Here is a 6000-nt window from a genome sequence, read left to right as displayed (position 1 = left end):
GTGAGAATAATTCCATACATGGAGAAATTTTGCACAATACAAGGTGTAAACAAAATTTCTGATGCAGATTGGAACATTGATTTGAGAATAATCTTGAAAGCATAATCTTGCAAATCATAAAAAAAACTTGACAAGGAAGATTTTGTTTCCCGCACACTTTTGGGTGTATTTTATGGAGGCTGGGCTGCTGATCACGAAAATCACCTTAAAATTTTCCTATCACATACTGTGTTTTAGATAGAACCTATTTTTGTAATTACCTTGATTTTGAATATTTTATTAAAAATTTCCAATCACGCATTCACGTCAAAATACAAAATATAATAATTGTACGATCATATCAATTCCAAAATATTGTATTATATTGTATCCTTTTTTGTTCAAATGACATGAAATTTCCTCCTTCATATTTCCAATTCCCTTAGAAAACCAAATATTTAAAAGTTGATTATTCATCGTAAGTGGGATAAGTCCATTCTGATTCTAAGGGATTTTAGAGAACAGAGGGTTCCTCATTCCCATTTCACTATTTACTTTATTCCATATATTAATCAAATGTTTCAATGGTAGAGTTTCTCTGTCACCAGATATTAATCTCAGTTCCCATTATATATAAAATATTCTGGTGTCTTCTCTCCAATCATTTCCATCTCATTTGTGTTGCCTTATAGTAATTTTTAAAAATTGAAATTTGTAGACCTAATTCAAATTTCTATGTTAATTTTTCTAAAGAACCCTTCAACATATTGGCCTTCCAAAGATATTTTCTTACATATTTATTTAATTCCTGAAAAAAGTTCTGTGGTAAGGTTATATGCAATGTTTGAAAAGGTATTGTACGCTAGGAAATATATTCATTTTCCTTCAATTAACTCTTCCCATTTGTTATTGGCAATTCCATCCATATTTTCAAGTCTTCATCAATTTTCTTAAGTAAAGGGTCTATCTCATTGGTGGAGACTCGAGTCGCCGCCTAGTCTCCAGGCCAATGAGATAGGCCCTTAAAAGGGAATAATTCAATTTAAATAATAAAAAAAAATCAGTGGATAATGTAACCAAATTATTTAGTATTTGGCACAAAAGAGAGGGGACGTAAGTGTGGCAGTGGCTTTAGATGTGGAAAAAACATTTGATAGATTAGAATGGGACTTTTTGTTTCAAGTGCTTGACAGGGTTGGGACAAATATTTGCAAATTGGATTAAAGCTTTATATAATGGACCAAAAGCTAAAGTTGTAACAAATGTGCAAATATCTGCATCTTTTCATTTAACTAGATCGAGTGGGCAAGGGTGTCCATTATCTCCAGATTTATTTATTTTAACAATAGGACCACTTGCAGAACTGATTCGATCTGACCCTGATATTAAAGGTTTTAAAATTAAGCAAGAGGAATATAATATTTGCAGATGATGTGTTAAGTTACATGACAGAACCAGAAGGCTCACTATTGAAATTATATTTAAGGTGAAAAGAATATGGATAATATCCAGTTATAAAGTAAATTAGGATAAAAGTGAAATTCTACCTCTTACTCAGTGATACCCAATTTAAATGGCTGATAAATGGAATCAAGTATTTCGGGACACTGATAGATAACAATTTAAATAATTTATGTCATTGAAGAATCATTTTCTGAATCTGCATCCCCACTGATCTGGGTGCAGTTAATGATGAGCATGGTGAAAGGTTTCATCAGGGCATTGGGACCATGTGGTATCAGGACAACTGGAATCCATCAATGCTGGCCAACTATTGTTGGACACTGACACTAGAGGCATCAGATGTTGAGTACAAACAAAATTCAGCAGCAAAACCTGTTTAGGTCAGTTGAACTAATGCAATGTTTCAGCGTTACGCGATTAAATTCAGTAAAGGTTAATTTAATGCTTCTCCTACGTGATACAGCAAATCTGAAATGATCTTTGTGTTCATTTTGAAGTTGTTTATCATTATCCCCAGTTTGTTTTCAGGAAGAAAACCTTTTGAAAAATATTGTTAGCCAGTTTAATTTAAAATGGAAGGATTGTACAATACAGCGAGAGTATCACTGAACAAGCTGAATTCAACATTGTCTATAATAGGTCCATACATTAGTATATGGGAATCATAAATGAGTTTAATTCCATGTTACAGAGGAGATAATCCTAAAAGCTGTAAATCCAAGAATAAACAGGAATCACGAGAAATGCTCAGATGTCTGAAGCACCAGGTTACCATTTTGGAAGCTCTCCCTCACCTTCTCACCAGACACTAGAAATTACTCCCGCTCTAAATACATGTCAAAAAAGTTGGCCATGTGGTGGAAAGTAAGTTGCAGGGTCACGGGACAAAAGTGAATTGAATCATTTTATTGTGATACAAGTGAAAAGTTTTGTTTTGCCATCTATCCAGGCAAGTCAACCCATACTTAAGTACATAAGTAAATAAGAGAGTGAATGGGACTGATAGGAATCAGTGTGAACACGGTGGATCAATTAGCTGCTCTTTGGTTCATAATACATGAGTTAGAATATGTCCCGTGCAGTTTTAAATTACTTGTCAAATATACGGAATTTGAAGAATTAATCTTGAAGACATGAATTAAAAATATTTGGGATATATTCCCAAAATCAAACACGCCCTCATGTAAGGGCAGCCCAATTATCACACTGCATCTTCCTGCATCGGTCCTTCTGAGAACTTTCTCTAATATACGAACATTTATGGACCTCTGTTAGGGAGGGGGGCGGCTCAAATCTCAATGATGGAATACTATCATAATTTGGGGGAGCGTGCTATTAAGAATTGGAAAAGCCAATGTGTCATATAATTTGATTGTAGGTCGAGGTATCAATTGCAGCTTTAGACTGAACGGATGAGCGGTGATACAATATCAGTTCTATGAATCAAAAGATACGTTCATTTTGGGAGAAATGAGCCGGTGGCGTGGAAGCAAAATTCTGCGGATACTGGGAATCTGAATTGCTACAGTGCTCGTTTTTGAAGTGGAAACGGTCTCCGTCGTCTGGATCTGGAAGACTATGTCAGGTGCGGATAATGGGGGCATAACCCCTCTGTCTTACGGCCACCAAACAAATCCAGGCCGCCCATCCCCCGAAATGCCTCTTTCTAGAAGGACGTGCCTGAGAGGCTTTGCCCTGGAGTGGAAGTGCTGACTTTGCAAGATTTGTCTCTCCTGTAGAGGTCGTTGCAATGCAGGGATTCGCCGGCGAGTTTCCTCCTGCCCACGGAACGTCCCGCTCTCACTCGCCTCCTGCAGCGTCAAATGTAATAATAGTTGCTCTTGTTTAAGCGTGCATTTTCTGTTCAGGAAATTCCACATGCGCGGGCAACCACTCTGCATTTTATCCACGGACGAAGCCATAAAATGTAAAAAAGGCAACAAAGTTGTCAGAATGTCCAGTGCCTCTGCGAAGTGTCCGGTTTTGGGGTTATTTTGCGGAACTCAGCTACATTGAAGTATTTACTTTGTTAGAATATCATCCTTTTATTGTCTGCTGGATTTTTTTCCCCCCAAAATATAATTTATTCACAATATTTTTTTTTACAAACAATAAACCGTTTAAGACTTTTTGCATTCATGTCAAGTCGTATCTCATTGTACATTATTATCTCAATACTCCGTTGGCACCACTGTGGTACCTTATCCTTTCTACACATTATCATTAGACATAGCTTGTCTCGAAAAAAAGATTGACCAACAAGAAAACCTTTTAACTCATAATTGTCCGTCATCTCTATTCGTTCTCATCAATGTACATTGTTCTCGCAATACCTCGTTACCACCCGCTGGTTGCAGACACGCGGATGACGAGGAAAGCAGAACTCCGGCTGAGACTGGGCTCCCTGTTACCTGGAGTCACATTTGATCCCCTTGAGAAAGAAAAGAGGTATCTCCTACAATGTTTTAACTGGTATTTTTGAAGCGTTATCAGTCACTAAGAAGCATTGGCAATGCTGTAAAAAAATAACGAAAGCAGCGACCTATGCAAACCAGACAGAAATAGACAAGAATGCTAAAAGGTGGTGGACTTTTCTTCTTCACGGGGAGGGGTAAGCGGAATTATTTGAACAGGGGTTTCATAAAACTGCTTTATCGTCGCATCTGGCACTCATTGGTTATAAAGGACTTTCCCCAGAAAACCTGTTTAATGTTATGTCTCAAAGGAAGTGATGATGTTGGGGTTTTTTTCTTTCTGTGAGCAGAAGAGGTCGAGAAAGTTTGTGCCAGCTGAGCGAAGTATCGGTTTGCATTAATTTTGAAGCCTGCAGCGTACGTGGAGCATTGCAGTGCTCTCCGCGTTCATTCAGAATGAAATCTGGGCCGTTAATAATTGCAGATTCTATTCCTGATAAGCACATTTGCATTTCTTCCTCTGTGATCCAGGGCTGCAAATAGCACAATTCTCGCAGTAACTAATAGTAGCTGCACGCCACCCGCGGACGGCAAAGCTCAGCCGCCACTGCGCCCTGTGGAAATGCAAATTGGCTGCACAGCTACATCCACACAATTACACACTTGACTTTACGCAAAGTTGGTGTCTGCATTTCGCTCCCCCCCGCCCCATCTTCGACGCGCGAATCTGATCTTGCGACAAGAGCCCGGAGATCTCCCGTTCCTTCCCTTCGCCGGGCTTGCCACAGCCGCTGCTCTTGGCTTGACTGAGCTCGGAGGCTGCCGTCAGGACGGAGCGAGGAAGCCAGGCTTTGAATGAGGGAACCCCCCGAGCGAGCAGGAGATCTACCCGTGAAACCTCGATTCCAGCTACACCGCCCCCCCCCCTTCAAAATGCTCTGAGCTGCACAAGTGTTCCATGGCTTGACCGACTGATTCGCAGAGAGGAGAGAGAGTGAGCGCCACGGGAAGCCGGCATTGACATATTCTTCATTGGGTCTGCCTTCAGTAGACGAAGATCCGGAGAGATCTATCTCTTTTTTTTATTTGAGGGGGCACATCTCTGAGGTGTTGCCCAGGATTTGGTGCCCCGTATCTCTCCGTCTTTGCAGTGTGTGTCAATGCGGCGCTCTGCTCATGCAAGCCAGGCAGCCACGGAGGTAAGTAGTGAACCGTTGCAGACCTAGTAAATGGGAAGTTTTAGCTGCACCAATAGTGTCAGTTTCAATTTCATTTGCAAGTACAGTAATGAAATACGAAGTACCCACGGCTGCAATATGCACACACACACACACACACACACACACACACACACACACATATATATATATATATATATTTATTTATCAATAGATAATATATATAAAGCTGGCAATATAATTTAACGCTACCAAGATTTTAGCAATTCAGATTTATCGAATGTCTATACTGAATAACTGGTAGGTCTGGTTTTTTTTTGCAACCAAAATAAATAATAACATAAAAAAAACCCCTTGCAATTACTGTGATGGTCGGCCTGTGCATTCTGTTCTGGCACAGCCTTCGGTTGCAAGAGCCTTACTGCAGGTGGCAATGTGGATTCGGTATTTTTCCCCTCAATTGCTTCCCCCCCCCCCCCAGACGCACTCTCAGCCACCCACTCAGGCAGATTTATTCCCGTTTATGACTGTCAATATTTCCAAGATTGTTTGCCGTCTCTGTCGTTCATTTATTTTCTGAAGGGTGGACGATGTGTTCTGCCCTTCTGATGACTGCCTAACTCCCCCCCCCCCTCTCTCTCTCTCTCCCTGTGAATGCGGTACGTGCCCGTGTCTTTGACACTGTCAGTCGTCCATGCCAGTCTCTGTTCGCGGGGGCGCGCGTGTGTATGCCTATTAGTGCTTGTTAAAACGCTGTGCACGATTCTATTTCCGTGCATAGATTATGAGTCTCTCCATCAGTATACCTGTATCCATCTGGCTATATTCCCTTGCCGTCTGATAGTCTGCGTTAAATGCAGGTACATGCTCCACTCGCGGAACGGGAAAAGAGTAGAAACAATTCTTACGCCGTGTCCTAAAGCCCGCCGAATTATTTTTAAAGGAAACCTTTGAGGAGTGTCGGC

General features: G+C 40.5%; 1 protein-coding gene across 1 annotated transcript in view; it reads left to right on the top strand.

The window, feature by feature from the left end:
* Positions 1-4824: 4824 nt before the first annotated feature.
* Positions 4825-6000, top strand: part of plxna4 (plexin A4) — a 544272-nt gene continuing 543096 nt past the window's right edge. Inside the window, exon 1 of the mRNA XM_069908052.1 lies at positions 4825-5056. The gene's annotated coding sequence lies outside the window, so the exon portion shown is untranslated. The remainder of the gene's footprint in view (positions 5057-6000) is intronic.

This window comes from Narcine bancroftii, chromosome 13 (genome assembly GCF_036971445.1).
Source record: "Narcine bancroftii isolate sNarBan1 chromosome 13, sNarBan1.hap1, whole genome shotgun sequence".
NCBI lineage: Eukaryota > Metazoa > Chordata > Chondrichthyes > Torpediniformes > Narcinidae > Narcine > Narcine bancroftii.
The sequence above is the reverse complement of the archived record's forward strand: the minus strand, read 5'-3'. Positions and strand labels throughout refer to the sequence as shown.